The 19,435-nt window shown below is 42.0% G+C and overlaps 1 protein-coding gene across 13 annotated transcripts in view; it reads left to right on the top strand.

Moving 5' to 3' along the window:
* Positions 1 to 19,435, top strand: part of LRRC3B (leucine rich repeat containing 3B) — an 89,565-nt gene that overhangs the window by 19,664 nt on the left and 50,466 nt on the right. For 3 of the 13 annotated variants that reach the window (XM_059162454.1, XM_059162450.1, XM_059162445.1), the window contains one exon: positions 12,543 to 12,614. The exons of the other annotated variants lie outside the window; for them this stretch is intronic. The gene's annotated coding sequence lies outside the window, so the exon portion shown is untranslated. The remainder of the gene's footprint in view (positions 1 to 12,542; positions 12,615 to 19,435) is intronic. 13 annotated transcript variants of the gene reach the window in all.

The raw sequence follows: 19,435 nt of genomic DNA, 5'->3' as shown, positions 1-19,435 counted from the left end.
TTTGGGGACATTTAAGGGATTTGAAAACCAACTCCTTATTAGAAAACCATATAGTTATAAATTTTACATTTCCTGAGTGTGATAATTGCAATAGAGATGACTATTCTTGGTCTAAGGAGATTTATGCTGAAGTATTTAGGAATGAAGTACATCAATGTCTGCAATGAACTCTCAAATAATTCAAGCCAAATATACATTGATACTCACATGTGCACCTAATGCCCATGTATATGTAGACAAATATGTATTCACACACCACACACGTGTATGTGCGTGCACATAGGCACGCGTGCACACATCCACACAAGCAGACTCACATATGTACAAGAAGAAAGAAAATAAATGTGACAGAATATTTATGTTTAAAAAGATTTATTTGTTTATTTGGGGGAGAGAAAGAAAGAGAGAGCAGGGAAGGGACAGAGGGAGAGGGACAATCTGAAGCAGACTCTGCTGCATGTGCAGTCCAATGCAGGGCTTGATCTCCTGACCCTGAGCAGAAATCAAGAGTCCATTGCTTAACCGAGACCCCCGGCGCTCCGAGACAGAGTATTTAACAGCTGGCCAGTCTACAGTGTTCATTGTGCAATTCTTGCACCCATTCTAAAGGCTTTGACCTTTAGATTTTTCAAGATAAAAAGTTGCAGAAAGATCCTAGACTTTGGAGGTAGAGAAGTCTCAGAGATAATGGACGATTTTCATTGTGCAGCTCAAGAAGTAGGTGTTGAAGAGTTGGATGACATTTTCCTTGAGCTTACTTTGGTGTGGAGAACCAATACTGCCCTGCAGCTGTCCCACAACAAAGGATCCCTCCCCCAAAGAACTGTCAGATATGCAGCCAATCTCTCATCCGCAGATGGTTCACGGTGACTGCCTGGATTCTTGCTTGCATAGGCTTCATGGTTACAGCTGATAAAACAACATGCTTGCACACAGAACAGCCTCTGCTTTTGTATAATGAGGTTTGTGTGAAGTCCACAGTCTTTCAGTTGGTATTATTGAGTGCCTACTATGCTCCAGGCATTATTCTTAGAGGCTGGGGGGAGGGTGGTTAAAATTCTACTTCTCGTAGAAATCATGTCCCATCTTGTAGGATGGGAGGGATGGAAGTAGCCAGTCAAGTAATGAAAATTAACTGGGCAGTTTCAAAAATTGTTTCATCTTATCAAGAAAAAGAAAATTATGAGGGTAACATGACAGGGAGTGGTGAAGCAGGGGTGGGGGTGGAGGAAATAGGATGGTCCTAGAAGACTTCTCTGAAGGGATGGCCTATCATTAAGATCACGAGGGAGAGTACTTTACTTTAATATCTATTCTATTTATTCCTAATTATCCTGGCCTTTTAGTTGGCTGTCAAGGTCAAGGGTCTTTTGAAACCCTGTTGTCCCTCCCCTGCGCCCCCCCTCCCCCCCAGCTGCCACAGGGTCTGTGTTTTCGGCATTGGTCCATGCCAAGTGACCAGAACGGAGCCAGCACATGGATGTGCCATTGCTCTCACATGTGTCCTCATTCTCTGGTCAGTGAGTGCAGATGTTCTCTGTGTACTTTTCATCTGTATGGTGGGCTTTTTAAAGGGGTGAATCCAAAAACCACAGGGACACATGGTGATAAAAGTGGCTCACACTGACACATGGTGATAAAAGTGAATTATTGTTCCCAAATAATCCTGCAGAGGAAGCCTTCCATCCAATAATTTTCAATAATGCCACATTGGCACCCCTCTGAATTACTATCTTCTTTTGCTAATTCAATATGACAGATTTCTAAAACAATTTGAGCTCAGGTAAAAGCAGTGTCAGAGAGAGTATTCAAACTTGCTTAAAGGAGGGTGGTAGAAATACTTTATATTGGGTCCTCCTCGCAACACTAATCAAAATCCATTTGGATTCATTTCCTAGAGGCATTAAATATGTTTTTTTTTCCTTTCCAGTCACCTTTCTAGTTTCATCTGATAACTGTACTCTATCTTCAGTGCTTGAATTTGCCTCAGCGTGTAGAGACAGTCAGCTGATTCTTTTTTTTTTTTTTTAAAGATTTTATTCATTTATCTGACAGACAGAGATCACAAGTAGGCAGAGAGGCAGGCAGAGAGGCAGTGGAGGGGGGGGGGAAGCAGGCTCCCTGCTGAGCAGAGAGCCTGATGCAGGCCCTATCCCAGGACTCTGAGATCATGACCTGAGCTGAAGGCACAGGCTTAACCCACTGAGCCACCCAGGCGCCCCACAGTCAGCTGATTCTTTAGACCAGAGGCTGCCGAAGATAGGAAGTGAAGTCAGTATTCTTTTGCATTTAGAGAAATTGCAACTTTTAAAATTTGGGCCAAAATTATGCCCCTCCTAGGAAATCACTCAGGACATAGGCCAGCAGGTACAAAGGATCCTGTGTGGGATTCAGAATATTATTTTTTTTTCCTTCCCTTTCTCGTTTCCACCTGGGTGAACCAAAGCTGGCCTTCCAGATGGCAGGGAGTGGGCCAGGCAGCATGGTGTGGTATAAGACATACAGGATTTGGCCTCAGGGAACCTGGTGTGAGTCCCAGCCCCCAACACTTACAACTGTGAACTGGGCTCAAAGCCTAGCCCGTAGTAAACACTCAATAAATAAGAGCCCCGTTTCTTCCCCCTCCTCCATCTTGTTTCTTTATACATGGTCATGTACTTCCGAGGAGGGAGACCCTTCCCACCTCCCCAAACCACCTCTTACCATTCTCTCCAAAGCTCGCATCCATCGTGCTGGCCTTTCTGCTGTTTGCAGGACATGCCAAGCAGGTCCCTGCTTCAAAGTTGCTGCACTTCCTTCCACTTGACAGGACCCTCCCTCAGATCACCCCATCGCTTGCTCCTTGCTTCGTTCAGTTCTCAGCTTGAGCATCACCCCCGAGAACTGTCTCCTTATCTCTAACACATGGCCCTCCTGGATTCTCTACACGGCTTCTCTCACTATCTTACGTTATCTAGGTGATTCATTTGTGTTTGGTGTTGATTTATCTGCCTCTCACACTCAGCCCTGAGCTCCAGGGCAGCAAAGGCCTTGACTATCACGGGCCTACCAACACCTGGTACGCACTGGTGGCTCAATACGTGTTTATTTCATGAAACTCACTGGAGACTCCCTGAGAAGTGGAACGGCCTCACAGGGTTATTCTGCAGATCGGATGGCCAGGTTTCTGAGAGTCCTTTAGAAATTTAACCCCATGCAAATAACATTATAAGAATAGTAAGCCTTCTCCACCTCATCCATGAAGTACCCCTTCCATTGCCCTAGCCTGAAGTATCCTTTTCATAGTCTCAGTAGCCTTCTCTGTTAAGATCTTGTGTTTGTGACATTGGCAAGAGTTTTGCATAAAACCTAGAGGAATTCAAAGCAAGAGAAAAAAAAAATTCCTCCAGCTTGGAAATTGGTACTCAGTAAGCAGTTTACAGGTGTAAGCTTCGATCCTCTAGAGTGCACTGAGTGTGCAGCATTCAAACAATGGCTAGCGTCAGAGGGAGACTGTATCAGGAATTCTAGTTCCACACAGCTTCCTGGGCCAAGTTCAGCTTCAAGAAAATGGCATCATACATCTGGTTCTGAGAAGTCAGGATAATGCAGAGGCTTCAGCTTGGAGGCAAGCACGGTGGGGTCCCAGACCCTCTTTGTTCCTTGCATTTTTTCACAATGTCAGTGCAGTGGTGGAGGACAGTGTTGACAATGAGCTGCTGAGTACATCTTGCCTGTGTATTGATGGTATTAGGAGATTTTTGTTGTTGTTCATCTACCTACCTTTGTGGAAAATTTTCAACCTTTACTATTTATAACCTTTACAGGCTTCAATCAAGATGTAGTATGTTGGCTTTGAAAGAGCTTGATTTAAATTGTGGAGGGAAAGGAAGGGGTTTCAGAAATCTCCATCCATTATTCATGATGTTTAGAAAGATAGGTTTTTTTAAGTGTGAAAACTATCCTGATGGAGACTGAATCAGGCAGGGAACGATGCTGATTTCACGGTAAAAACCCCTCTCTCTCTGCCACCTTGTAGACACCATTTATAGGGCTGCTTGCGTTTTCCCCTCCCGACTCTCTCTGCATTTGCCCAGGAAATTAAAAGGGCTTCTTTAAGTTTCAGTGGAAATTGAAATCTCTAGTTTAAGAAACCGAAACCAAATTTTGAAAAATGTTGGGAAAAATGACTTCACCTGTGGCTCTCAAAATGGGTATTCTACTCCCTGTTTCTCAAAGTGCAAGGATTTTTATAAACTGACTCAGAAAAGGAGATTGAATATCCAGTCTGTTTCTTCCTCTCCCTTCCCCAGAAGGTCAAAATCCTGCCCTCATCTCCTAGGATATGAGCATTTTTCTCCCAAGAGAAATCCTCACACAAATGCTCATGTCTACTGAAAAAAAAAAAATTATTTTTTTTGGTAGCACAAGGACTTTGATGCTTGATGCATAATATTTCAATTACATTATTTTGAATTTGAGTGATTTGAAAAATGGACATGAAATTTGTAATATGGACCATACCTTAAATTCAAAACTATTTATAATGAAAACCAATATACCAACTGTCTATTTTGTCTTAAATTTGCATCTCTCCCTTAAGACAGCTCACAAATGAAGAGCTGAAGATTTCTTGTAGGGAGCTTTATTTAAAGAGGAGAGGTGGATTAGCACAGGAGAAATCGCAAATTAAATGCAGCCCTGAAATAGAGCTCATTTGGAGGATTAATTTCGGTGTGTGTGTGTCTCTGTGTGTGTGTGTGTGTATGTGTGTGTGTGTGTATGTGTTTATAATTGAAGCCACTTATGTTTTCAAGAAAAGAATTAGAAATAGAAGGTAGATCTTACATTTCTGAAGGGTTTCATATTATATCAGCTGATTTAAGGCTGGGCTGTCCCAAGTGGGGCCAACCACCAGACAGAATTTTATTGGAGTTTCATGCTAGTGATCTTTTGTTTGTTTGCTTGTGTTTGAGGATGGAAAGCTTCTGCTCATTTTTGTGGAGAAACTAACGTTTGAGCTCTAGTGTTCAAAAAGAACTCTTTGCCTCTCTGACTTTTCTATATTGTTCCTGTGGGAATGTAGTTCAGGATCTTTAGCTCCGGTAACCATGTCAGCAAATATAAGGGAATTTGAGTAGATGCCAATTGTGTGATTATTTTCCCCAGACCTGTATCTTCACGTTCCCCAAATTAAAATTTAATACAAACTCTGAGTTTTCATTTTGTGATGTTTGACTCTTTGTCTAATGTCATATATTCCATTATATTTGAAGGAGAATTTCCTCACATTCTTTTATCACTTCATGTCTGTATCCAAATTTGCTCCTTCTTTCCCCCCTTCCTTTACCTCAGCCCTTCATATCACCGCCAGATTCATTTTTCTAAAATACCACTTTGATGAGGTTACTGCCTTGCTTAAAGCATGTGGTGACCCTTGGCTGTCAATAAAGTCAAACTCCTTAACCTGGCTTTCAAGGTCACCCTTGGCCCCATTCTATTTCCCCTAATAAATTTCATGGTGCATCTCAGCGCTCGTGTTGGAGATCATCAAAACTGTTGCTTGACTGTTTAACACACTGCATTTTCTACACCCCGATATAGTCTTCACTGAAGATTTCCTCTCTCCTCTTCCTTTTACTCATCCATGTCATTGCATCCTTTGTTTTAAGAGGATTTTATTTATTTACTGCAGATTGAAAGAGAGAGAGAGAGTGGAGAGGCAGAGGGGCAGGGAGAGGAACAAGCAGACTTTGAGTTGAGTGCAAGCCCAACATGGGGTTGATTTCAGGACCTGAGCCAAAATCAAGAGTCAGACACTCAACCGGCTGAGCCATCTAGGCTCCCCTCATTGCCTCCTTTTGAGGCTTGGGTCAAACCTTAATGCAGATGTTTGCCTTGACCACGCCTAATTAAGTAGTCCCTCCTTTTTAATAAGCTTCTGTCTCTTGAACTTATTTGGTCTATGTTTTTTGCCTTTTCTAAACCATGTCCGATCTATGTCTTAGGTTCCAAGACCATGACTCATAACTTTGTGAACCCCTATTCACTGCTTAGCTTGCCATCTGAATATTATAAATATTCAGTCAATATCTGTTGCCTGCTCTCAAGAGGGAGGTAATGCTCTTTCTGATAAACACAAAGACTGAGTGGCTTCATTTATATAGGCATCAAGCAGGCTTTCCTGCTGAGCCTCGGTAACTCTGTCATTTCACTTTACTTGCAAGATATGGACTGTTGTATTCCAGAGCCTATAAGGCGTCCATGAAGGAATGTGTGAAACATATTTTGAAAGCAGAGTCACACTTAGATCTGGAAGTGAGGAGAGAGGGATTACACAGCTCATCCCATCCGTGGTGTGTCCAGGGTGGGACAGGGAAAGTAACATACCCTGGGGACAGGCATTAAGCAGGTGCACAGAGGATTTGAAACTGTCATAAAAGCCACTGAGTTCTGCTTATTATTATCACCAAACACTAGCACGTCTAAACAACGTCAGTGATAAAATACTCTTTCTTCCCCAAAATATGTGTTGCTATGGTTACTGTTAAATGTTAGTAATATATGTAAACTTCAAATTAGCATATTATTATTATTATCTAATAAATGCTGAATTATACATGGATGTTCATTTGGAGAAGTCCCAATATGCTGACTAGCACACATGGCCTCAGGGGTCCACTTAATAAAAAGAACTTAACAGATCTGGGATCCTTCCCTTGCTTCAGACAGACTTGTGTCCCCAGCCCCTATGGTATCATGTATTCCACATTTAAATAATAGATTCAGAATTAGAAGTAGAGAACAATGATCATAAGAATGAATAAATCTTGAGTTACCATAATTCTTTCATCCTCTGTGAGCACTTGTGGTTTTTGTTTGTTGGTTTGTTGGTAACATTTGGATACTTCAGAGTACTTGGTTTTGTTTGGTCCGTGCCTATTTTAATACATATTTACATGACACAAATATATTTGTCCCATTTCATAATTATCATTGAAAATAATTTTTCATGTAGAGAAGGGGTATGATAAGAATGGTATAGTCCCAGAGTCATATATACTGTGAATTCTTATGTGTCACATGTGTTTGTTTTACTGAAGAACAATTTCCTAGGAGGTCCCCAGAGAAGGTTCTACTCAATATCACCTTATTAGATAAGATTCCTCTGAGCAAACATCCACAATGAGCAGTCACTCCCCTGCCCCCACTCTCTATCAGCTTACCCCAGATTGTTTTTCTCCATAGCACTCATCATCCCCTGACATATTATATGTGAGCATATTATATTTATGTGTGTGTGTGTGTGTGTGTGTGTTAACTCACTTGTTTAGTATTTGTCTTCTCTGTTACTCTCAATCTCCATGGGGCCAGGAAATTTGCTTTAACAGTGCTGTATCCTAGCCATCACGAAGATAGTCTGACATATAGTCAATGCTCAGTAAATATTTGTTAAGTGAATGAATGAACAAAGTGTCATCATACACCCCACAGAGACCTTTCATTTATTTTCTTCTCTCTGGAGCTCATCTGAGTGGGGAGAATGAGCAGACCTTCAGACGGGTTACAGAAGTGCCTTTTTGCCCAGACTTGCTCTCAATGAAAAATTGCCCCCAAATTTTCTACCCATTGGTTCAGCGTAGAGGCCTAACTCAGAAGGGGGTATATAATAAAAATTAACATTTGTTGAAAAGTTACTATGGTTAGGACCTTCAATATGTATTAGTTCAATGAATTCTTTAAAAAAAAAAAAAAGGCAGTTTAATAGGTGAGAAAATGATAATACCAGTGTGACTATCTGGACCTGCCTTGTCCCTGGAGCCAGGGAAGAAGGACAGCTGGGCCCGGTGAGGCAGAGCCCGACCCTTCACGGGGTCCTCTCCGTTTCTCACAGACGCCACGGCTTTGGCACCTGCTCCTTCCAGCACATGCTGCCGGGAAGTGTTAGATGTCACCGCACAGCTGTGAAGCAGGGTGGAAGACAGAAGCAGAAGGAGTCACACAGAAGAGCTGGGGAATTAAATGCAGGGTTTCAGAGGGTTCAGAGAAGAGCGTCAGCGCAAAGCCCTTGAGAATGAAAGAGATGGTCCTTGGGGGAAGGAAGATGTAGAAACGCGTGAGTTCATGGAGTCAAGTGTGCACGAGGAGGATGGGCGAGTTTTCTACATCCACATACTAAGAATGCCTCCACAAAGATACTCACTATTTTCTGTCTCATTCTTTGAATTACCCACTCCCCGACCCCACTTTTTATTTTTTTTTAAACAACTCATGGACATTTTAAAGACTTAAAGTCAACTTTTTAAAAAGTGCATACTTCTTTATTTGAAACTTCAAATTTCTACTATAAAATACTGCCATGACAAAGTTACCACAACACTAGGGAAGTAAACAAAGCATCTCCTGAAATTTCACCATGCCAAACAGTATTTTCAGGCTTTTTTTCTGGGTTTTTCCCTTCCCAGTTTTTGTCCCTCTTTATGCACAATTTTATTTTGGCATAAGCCTGTATCTGGAATGTACTGGAATCGGCTTCTGGAGAGGGTTGCTGTTTCCATTGCCACTAGAGCAGGACATGGCCAGGGTCAAGGAGGCCGTGAAGGGATGAGAGCATTCCCACAGATTCACACATAGAGAGAGATCACCTCAAAACCAGAGGCTGAGCTTGTGAGATTAAAAAAAAAAAAAAAAAAAAAAAGAACGAGATGTCAGGGAATAGACTAAGGAAGAGAGAACAAAAATGCTTAACAGAGTGTATTAAAAAAATAAACAAATACAGGTGGGGAAGGGAAAAATGAGCTAGAAGAAGATATTGAGAATTAATGAAAGGAAAATGACTTGCACCTCCCTGATACTCAGTTCAGCCAACTTCTGTTAGCCACAGCCTATATCTGGGCAGTTTCTCCATGAAATCTAGAATTCCTGTCATTTTTCTTCAGGCAGAGTAACAAAGACAGTGGAAAGACTGATTTGAAATATTCTTAAAGGTGGGCTTGGATATACATGTAAGTTCAGATGTTGCAGAAATTGGCCTGTCATTAATAATGTTTTAGGAGAAGCTGACATGCCATTTCTCACTGATTTAAGCCTCTGGGAAGATGAGAGAGGTGGAGTATAAAACAAAACATGTAAACTGTCAGGAAGAAGAACTCACAGAGAAGAAAGCTGACAGTGTCCTTTAAACAACAGTAAGATAACCTGAGGTCTAGCAGAGATTTTGAGAGCTGTTGATCGTGCTGAGTGTTTTAGACCATTAAATCATTTATTTGATTACTGCTCTGAGCCAGGTGTTAGATTTTACTATGAATTATAATACAATCCACTCTGAGCTGTTTGTTTTTAAGAACAGACTATAGCCAGGTGCGTGTCATGAAATAGTGTCAAAACGAGCGGCCATACTGAAAGCCACCATATTGAAAACAACAGTTCATCTCCTGGGTGGCATTTAGTTCATTAAAAGGCAAATTATATCATGTGGATATCGGAGAAAAAGTTTGCAGTGTCCATACTTGGTGGCACCAGATGGCTATTTTTTCCATGTCTAATTAAGAACCTAAAAAAGCCTGTATGATACATTTCCTAGATGCAGAAGCAGTCCACAGCCTGGCTGAATTGCGATGCCTTCCTACTCCTGGTGGTCTGTTTCCAGTAATCTGCACAATAGTATCATAGGATCAGACCGAAAATCCGTCAGAAATGTAGAGGTTCTGGAACGAGACCAGCGTAGGTTTTTAGCCTAGGCCAGATCCGTTCAGAATGTTGAAAAGGAGGCTTGCCATCCTTCTGTACCAAGGTGGGCAAACATAAGAAGCTCACGGTCCAATAGCAGAGGCCTGGAGAAGACTGTCAGTATGTATATCAGTGGTTCTCAAACTTCACTATATGCCAGAAACTTCTGGAGAGGTTCTAAAATCCTCCAAGTTCCACCTACACTCTGCACACGTTAAATCGGAATTGCTAAGGCTACTTCAGAGGAAAATGAAAGAGCAAAGACGTCCCCAGCAGGGAAAAAGGACGATGTTCCAGAGAGCAGGACCAGGGTAGGCAAATACACAGATGAGAAAGCCTGTAGTGGGAAAGTGCAAAGATTATTGTTGTTGTTGCTCTGTTTGGTTTTTTCGCTGTGGCCTGGAGGCGTTCGTGGAATAAATAGCAGGAGATAATATCACCCAGGGTCATTATATGCTGTAAAGGGGCTTGGCTACCAGGTGGATGAAATCTTAGATGTAGTTTCCTAGGTAAAGGTAACCATTGCAGACAAGTCTTTGTTTTCATTCATTTTTTGGATGCTTTATTTTATAGTCTCCCCCCAGATACCATTTCCCCCCGCTGAGAACTACAAGCATTTTAAAGATATCATCTAAATGTTTCTTACAATAATATCCCTTTGATGTTCGGGTCACATAAAAGAACCCCATTTTATGGGAGACAGAATTGAGGTGATTATCCAGGTCATATGTTTCTTAAACTGTTGTGAAGTGGCATTTGGTTCACAAGTCCTCCTCTGGCTGGCAGAACTAATTTTTGTTGATAAATGGGACCATTTTGTTATATTTTTAACCTCCCCTCGACTATGGTAAAAGAGAGAAGAAAACTCTTTTCTTTCACAGAGTCCTGTTGGGTGCCTTGTCCCCTAAGTATTTGCCTGTGAGCCCAGTTTCTTCCTGATGAGAGTGGGGTCCCAGGACAGGAACTAAGACTCGAGCAGGAGAGTGAGGAATACAGGGGTAGTAGACCTGAAGTTGTCATTTGCAACTTGGCTGAGTGAGTGGTATGTGCACTGCCTTGCTGTCCAGGGAACCATTTTAGAGAGAAAAGAAAACAACCATCACCACCAAACCTATTATTTTTGACCTCTTAAAAAAAATTGCTCCAGGGCACCTGGGTGGCTCAGTGGGTTAAAGCCTCTGCCTTCAGGTCCGGTCATGATCCCGGGGTCGTGGGATCGAGCCCCGCGTCGGGCTCTCTGCTCCGTGGGGACCCAGCTTCCTCCTCTCTCTCTGCCTGCCTCTCTGCCTACTTGTGATCTCTGTCTGTCAAATAGATAAATAAAATCTTTTAAAAAAATTTGCTCCACATTCAATAATGCACATTATTGAATGGAAAAAAGCACATTTTCCTTGGACAAAGCAGCTGCCATTTCCCTTTTTTTTTTTTTTCCAACATTTAATTTATTTATTCAACAAAGAGAGACATAATGAGAAAGAGAACACAAGCAGGGGAAGTGGGAGAGGGAGAAACAGACCCCCCACCGAGCAGGGAGCCTGATGCAGGACTCGATTTCAGGATCCTGGGATCACAACCTGAGCCAAAGGCAGATGCTTAACAACTGAGCCAACCAGGTGCCCTACAGCTGCCATTTCTTGCAGGATACCTGCCCTGCCCTTGAAGAGGGGCTACAGCCACTGTGGCCATGGAGGCCATGTGGTGGCAGGTGAGCCTGGGCAGATGTGAGCCCTGGGCAGGTGCGGCTTGCCTTCCAGCCACTGTGGTTCTGCTGAAAAAGAAATGAGAGCTTACACTTCAGGACTCACTTATCTCCAAAAGGCTGCTTCCTAAAACTGCCAATTGTGTATGTTAAACAGAAAGCAGAGGCTCCCAGCAGCCTCTCCAACTCCTCTTTGCAGATGTTTTATTCTACTGTTTTTTTAATGAACAGAGCACTGGTGGGTACCAAGTGCCCACAGGAAAGCAGAAACCACGACCCTCCATCACATTGGGAGGCTCATGTTGCCATTCATTTCCTAACTTTAGTCAGTCATTAGCTTTTATCTTCATGATTTTTGAGTATAATTTCCTAATATATTTCTTTAAATGGACTTATTTTTTCATAGGTTTTATTTATTTGGAAGAAAGAGTGTAAAAGAGAGAAAGAGCACAGAAGCATGGAGGAGGGGCAGAGGGAGAAGCAGGCTCCCCAATGAACAGAGAGCCCCATGAGGGTCTTGATCCCAGGACCTGGGATCATGACCTGAACCAAAGGTACACACTTAACCAACTGAGCCACCCAGGTGCCCTAAATGGACTTATTTTTTACTTAAATATATCTATAAAGAATATATGTCCATATGTGTCTCTATCAATACTTACACAACTCCCTTAATGGAAAACGAGTAGTACTTCTCATAAATAGAAGTTTAACCTCAGGATCCAATACTATAGAAATAAAACAAAGTCATTTCTTGTTAGTTACTTTCACCTGCTGATGATTCTGACTTTGAGGCCTGGACTTTCGGTGAAGAGGGAAGATTTGGTAGAGGTGTTAAAGACAGAACAGCACCAGGCCCGGCGGTGGCCATGAGTCTGGAGAAGAGGGGATGGATATGAGACCACTCAGAAGCAGAGGCATCCAGTCTTTGGCCAGTGGCCCTTGTTGGCTCTGCTCTGGGGCAGTGGGCATTTTGTCAGTGTTGCCCCAAAGCATTCTCTCACAGCCGGCCATGTGTCAGTTTGAATGCACAAATTCCTACAAGGGATGTGGCTGAGAAACATGGTAAAAATGACAACAACAAATCTTTGAGGATTCCTTGAGATCTAATCATTCCGTTTTATTCTGCGGGCAGGAAAGGCAACTCCCGATGGTTTGACAATCCCAAGAAGAATGTACTTGCTGTCAGTGTGAATGAACCTAACCGGTAACGTATAGTATAACTAGATACATTTGGATTTAGTGATTGTCATTTTTTTATAGATTTATTTATTTTAGAGAGAGAGAGTGCGCACATGAGTGGGGGGAGGGAAAGAAGGAGAGAGAGAGAGAGGGAGAGAGACAATCCTCATGCAGACTCCCTGCTGATCACAGAGCCCCAGGAGGGGCTCAGTCCCACAACCCTGAGATACGACCTGAACCGAAACCAAGAGCCAGCCACTTAATTGACTGAGCCACTCAGGCACCCCACGATTGTCATTTTTAAAATGCAGTACCAAATAAGAGAATAATGAGAATTTGAAATGCAATGGAACTTGAAAATCACTTACTGCATGGCTGTAGTTTTATACGGGCACATTTTATTTTTGCGAAGGGTCGATCAGGGTTGAAGTAATGGTAGCCCTGTGGTACCCATCTAGTGTCTGTGTGTCTATGTTTTATATTCACTAAACATTACAGTAAATGGAAACTTTCCAAAGTAGTTTCGAGATTACTAGGCAGAGAAAGTAATGAGAGAAATAAGCCTGTAGTCATAGAGCAAACATTATGACCCTATCTTTAAAGCCAGTGACCAATGGAAAAGGAATTGTAATTCTTGCTAACCCTCTGGAGTTCTCTTAAAGCCTTTGAGAGGCATAATAATGTCCTTATCTTGAGCTACATGCTGCTTTGTTTATGAAGACTATTAGTAGAATCCAATCTAGAGCCTGCTACAATTGCATGACTAAGGCATTCTGCTGATAAATAGATTTACTTGACAGGTTGACCTAGGATTATGAGTAAAACCCAGTAGTTCTGGAGACAAATATACTTGGGTTCATTTCACTAACTCATATGCCCTGTTTGCATCAACAGCAGCTACCTGTATCTTTTAATGGTTTTAACTGTCCTTTGTAGCTGTGTCCTCTTGAGAATACCAAATGAAGCAGAGCCCATATCTCTGCCTTTTTATTACTAATTACCCATGTTACCTTCAGCTGCAATTCTAGTTGTGTTGTGGGGACAGAGAAGCCCAACAGTGCATGCGCAAAATGTTCATGATGACTACTAGTTACTGGGCTTCCTGTGTGGGCCAGGGTCTATGCCAAGCATTAACTTAAATTGTGACATGGCTTAAAATTCACCATCCCATCATTGTTGCATATTATCAGCATTTTATAGATGAGGAAACCAAGACTCAGAAACTGAGGGACCAGCCAGAGCTTGCACAGCTAATGAATGACAGAGTGAGCCCGAGACTAAGGACTGCTCTTGGAGTTACTCTCCTCTGCTTCTCTACACTGCCTCCCAATGGCTGTGCCTGGGTGCCCATCTCCCCACGTTATTTTGGTTCTGTGATTTATGAGCACTCTGAACAGTCACTTCAGGGGAGGATTTGATCGTCCCTGTGAAACAGAGCAATACTCACATTGCTGCTGCTGCTGCTGCCCCAAATGAGCTGACATCCAGAGAGGCTTGTTGTGTATCATAGCCATGATAATCTCACCATTTGAAAAAATTGGCCTAAACATGTCATGACTCAACACAACCCAACTTTTATTTCTTAATCACATGTTGTCCAGGGAAGGTGGGAGGGAAAGGTAACTTGCCACCAGGAGTCGTTCAGGGACCTCAGGCGACTATGGCTCTATTACCACCAACACATGGCTTCCGTGTTTGCTACGGTTCACCCCCTTCCAGCCAGCCAGGAGCAAAGAGGTTTAGAGGAGTGTGCATGGGATACTTGTGTAGGCCGAGCTTTATGAGGGGCACGTATTCTTTGCATACCCATTCCACTGGCCGGAATTCAGTCAAATGGCTACCCCTCATTACGGGGAAAGCTGTGGAATATAGTCAACCCAGGTTTCCAAGAAGAGGAGGAAATAAATTGTCAAGAATAGTCACATCAAGCAAGTAGAGGAGAAAGCTCCCCAGTCGGGGAACCCAAAGACTGGGTTTTTAGTCCTGGTGACCCATTACTGAGAGCCACTGGACAAGTTTCCCATCTGAAAATCAGAATCAATCACCCCTGCTGCTTTCTCCACAGGGTAACTAAAGATCAAAATTAGAGCGAGGTAAGTTATGTGGATATGCTTTGTATGCAACTTAGTACTTAGCATGGGCTAGTAGACAAAGACCTAGATTGAGTTAACAGAATTGAGTTAACAGAATCCAAGTTCACATTCTTTTTCTTTTGCCAGTTCCAAGCTATGGAAGCATGACTCACTCATTTGAAGGCTCTGAGCTGCAGAGCTTTTTCTCTTCAGTTAGGAGGAAAAGCACCTCCTTACCTTCTTTGTAGGCTTCCAGAACATGCACAGATCAGTAGCTTATGTGAAAGGGATTGAAAAAGACTTAAATGTCAAGGAGATAATTAAAGCATTTAATATTTCATTTTTTGTATCATCGGGGACTTCTCCTTAAGGGTCCATTACCTGGCGAGTGCTTTCTGAACCCCAAACTCCATGCTTTGCCCTTTCCCCGCTGACTGAAGTAGGACATTGATGCATGAAAATATTGTTTTTTTCCCCCCAAAGATTGTAATAGATGCTTACCGTCAACGCATACCATGAGCTCCTGAGGGAACAGAAGGAATCACCTCCATGGCTGAAATTCCCACCATCCACGTACATAATCACAGCCCAATTGGTGCTTCCTGAATTACATTCAATTTTAAAACACATTTTCTGGCCCAAAACAGAGTGACCAGAGGGCTGGTACAATAGTAGTGACTGACTCCCCTGAGATATAACGTGTGTTCTTGCCGCTCCCATTTCTCTCTTTGAGAGTAATTTATCCTCAGGGATCCCATTCCAACTTTCTTATTCGCTAAATCATTTTTCGGAATTGACAGTATCAGTCAATTAAACAGACTCGGACTTGCTTTTCTGCATTGAGTATTGCCACAACTAGATGGATTCAGTAAGTTATTTTCCTCCTCCTCTTTTTTTTTTTTTTTTTTTTCTGTCTTTATTTCTTCTTCTTCTTTTGCTGTTGTTGGAATCTCTAGACACTTTGGGTTTTTTTTTTAAGATTTTATTTGTGTGACAGACACACAATGAGAGAGGGAACACAAGCAGGGGGAGAGGGAGAAGCAGGCTCCCCGCTGAGCAGGGAGCCCGATGCAGGGCTCGATCCCAGGACCCTGAGAACATAACCTGAGCTGAAGGCAAATTGCTTAATGGCTGAGCCACCCAGGCACCTCATCTCTAGACACTTCTTAATTCTGTCCAAGGAGCCCATGACATTAGAAGTGGCTTTCTAAGCCCGGTTTCACAGAGGGCTGATTGACCTAGGCCTTTCATTCATTCCTGGGCTCACCCAGCTTGAATCGAGGAGCAATGCAGCTCTTCAAATGGTGGAGACGGGATGACTCACTCTTTTATGGTTCTGAGTGGTGGCAGGTGAGGCCGCATCTGCTTTTTCAAGCTTTCATAAGTAAATAACAAGAGACAGTAGGGCAAATCAGGGAGAGACTGGCTGTCTTTAGTTCTAGAATGGTTGCCGACGTGGATCCTAGTTCTGACTATCAAATTTGGCCTAATCTTGACTTTACCTGCCCACTAGACAGCTAGTAGGTGTCATTCCTTCAATGGTCCCTCCAGTAAAGGAGAAAATTGCAAATAAATGTCCCATAGAGTTGTCGCCCTGGGCCTCTCAAACTTTCATGTGCATGGGAATCACCTGGAATCATTTTAAAATGCAGAGTCTGATCCAGGTGCTGTGAAGTGGGGCTATTGGCATTTCTAACAAGCTCCCCAGAGCTGCTACTGGTCCAGCCACCACACTTTGAGGAGGAGGGAGGAGTTGATGCAGCTGAGACCATTCTTATCAGGCCTTTGAGTGTGTGTGGGGGGGTGGCAAGCAGTGAAGGGGAAGGAATACATATTTATTGAGCATTTTCACTGACTGGCTGTAAGCTAGGAACATCACATAACACCTCATTAATACTTAATGCCTACAACTATCATTATCTGTATCTTAAACCTCTGGCAAATGAAGTTATGATAATTCTAAAAGCAAACTCTAAGCTTCAGCTTTTTCAAAAGTATGTTGTTCATGTAGCACATTTCATTAGCTCATACAGTATGGCTATTTCCTCTGAATATACTAAAATTTAAAGAGAATAATGACCATTCATCAGAAATAGCAAGTGACAACGAGCTCTCCAAGGACTATTTTGTTTCTAACGCTTGGTTTCTGGGAGTTGAAATTCAGTGTGATTAAGATGACCAAACTGGTAGGTTCTGCAAGGCCTCATTCTTTATAGAAAATATTTTCAGATGATATGGTCTCTGCAATAAAGAGTAATAACTAGGTTGCACTTGTGACAGTAGATAAAAACTGTGATCAGGAGGAAAGGGGACCTTTTATTTATTTTTTTTAATCTACAGTATTCTGCAAAGTGCCTCTTCTGGGTCTGGATGAGTTGGCATAATTCAGGCAGCTCTTGCTCTAAGATTATGTCTACACTGTCAGTGAATGGGAAGGTAACGGAGCCCATTCCATCCGAGTGGTACTATAAGCATGACTACAACCAATTACCCAACAGCAGGGATGGTGAACTATAAGAACAGGGGTATATCGGGATCACAGAGCATTGAGAATCTGGCTTGGGACCAGATGCTAACTTGATAATGATGTTGCATACATAGTACTTTGGGAGTTTGGACATAGCCAGATATAAATATTGGGGACATAATTTCATAAAAACATTTTTATGTTTAAAAGGGGAGATGGAACCAAATATCTGTACGTAGTTAATGATAGGACTTACTGGGCACCAGGCACTTTGGACATATTGAATCACTTTATCCTCACGACAGCCCTGTCCTTGTCTCCACTTTATAGGTAAAGTAACTGAGTCACAGAGAGATGAGGTACAGTCTCCAGTTCAGAAGAGCTCAGATTTTAAATCTGAGCAGGCTGGCTGCCGAGCAAACTCATCGTGCTTGTCCTGGGCTCACGTACGGCAAGGACATGGGTGTTTAAGTTCAGATTCTGCCATTTGCAGTTAGCCGTTGAGTAAGTCCTTTGTTCTCTCTGTGTCATTTCCATCATCCATGAAATGGGTCTAATGAGGTCCTGCAACCTCCCAGGATTGCTGGGAAGTTGAAATAAGATAATACATCAAAATTGTGCAGATCCTACACGACCATACAGACAGTTCAAAGATTAGATGGACACATTCAAATTACCATTGGTAGATTTTAAACACGATTGTGTAAAGACCCAACTTGTGTTTCCTGAGTCTTTCTTTTTGTATTTTTGCTGCTTCCTCAGGAAGAACTAGTTTTACCTGGACACTTAAACAGAAAACAACAAAGAGAAGTCTTTTTGGACTTAGTTTCTTTAGGTTTTCTGAAAATAGATTATTTTGCAGAGGCCAAAAACCAATAGAAACCCCATAAGCTGCTTTCATTCATTCCTATTTTGTGAAATATTTTTCCCTGTAGGTTCTTCTTTGAAGTGTCATCCCATCTGGATTGCAGTGATTCTCCAAGGCCTCTAGAATTTAGCTCTTCCTTTGGAAAGGTGTTTTGTGATGAAATCCATTTCACCATAGATTTTTGCACTCAGATTTAGTCCATGATTTTTCATGTTGCCTTGTCTCGTGCCAGCATAGTTCTCATTCTGCAAAAGCCGTCACTTAGAGTTTTAGCGTTACAGCTGCACACATTTTTTCTCCCTCTGAATTTTGTTAAGAGATAATGTAGGGCTCCCCTCATAATTGCATTACTATATCCCTCCTCCACCCAAGAATTCAGTGGACCTGAGAATCGAGATCACAGGGGCTTTGCTTGTGTTGCTGGGGTCAGGATATCTCTGGTTCCTGGATGAGCGTGGTGGAGGTGCCTCCTGATTATTAAGTTATAAAAATTATAATTAAAAATTAATTTTCTTTTCCTTTCTTTTTTTTTTTCTTTCTTTCTTTTTTTTTTAGTCAGAAAGCCACGGAAGTTAAGCAAGTGAATTTTAAACCAGAATATTATTCTATTCCATTTAATTGTTTTAGATCAGAATGTTTCCTTTTGGGCAGCAAGTCATGTTAAGTCTTTCAGAGTAGATGTTAGAGTTAGATATGATTAGTTCTCTTAAATAAATTAGCAAATTTGAAACAGAACAAGGATGGAGTGAATTTTATGTGTGCAAGGAGGTGACATTTTAAAGCTGATTTAATCAAAAGAGAGCCATCAGACAATGATATCTTCATTTTCTTTTACCTGTAGCTTCTACGATAGGGTTCATTTAGGTATCTGAAGTGGCCAGTATAAGAAACTGCATTAGTTAATCTGTGTCTGGGTGTTCCTGAAAATGGCTTGACTTCTCTGGTATTGGTCTAGAGCAAACATTGACAGAGAAATTTGGTCTGTGAGGACTACTGACTTCCAAGGTATCTAGGTATATATTCCTCCTGTCCAAAAATGCAGGCAGTACAGGACATGGTCAAAGACACAGACCTTGATGTCAGAGAGCACACAGTTCAGATCCTGATTTTTTTCCTTTCTTAATTGCATGGCCCTGAGAGAATTACTTATCTTGCCCAAGCCTCGGCCTCACCCTTACATGGAGTGAAAATATTTTCCACCTCAGTGATGCTATGCCAACGTGTTGTGTGGATTACCATATATTTATTATAAAAAATAATAAAACTTATTAAGGTAAAAGTCAATTTTGAGATAATATTATCTTTGGCTTGCTAGTAATCCATGTGGGACCCTAATAGCTGCCATGATTCGTCTTAGACTTTTGAAGAATCTCAGAAACACCCTGAATGAATCATGAGTGCCTTTTCAAACCAGTCCATGGAGATGCCACCCCAGAAAT

Source organism: Mustela lutreola, chromosome 2, assembly GCF_030435805.1.
Source record: "Mustela lutreola isolate mMusLut2 chromosome 2, mMusLut2.pri, whole genome shotgun sequence".
NCBI lineage: Eukaryota > Metazoa > Chordata > Mammalia > Carnivora > Mustelidae > Mustela > Mustela lutreola.
The sequence above is the reverse complement of the archived record's forward strand: the minus strand, read 5'-3'. Positions and strand labels throughout refer to the sequence as shown.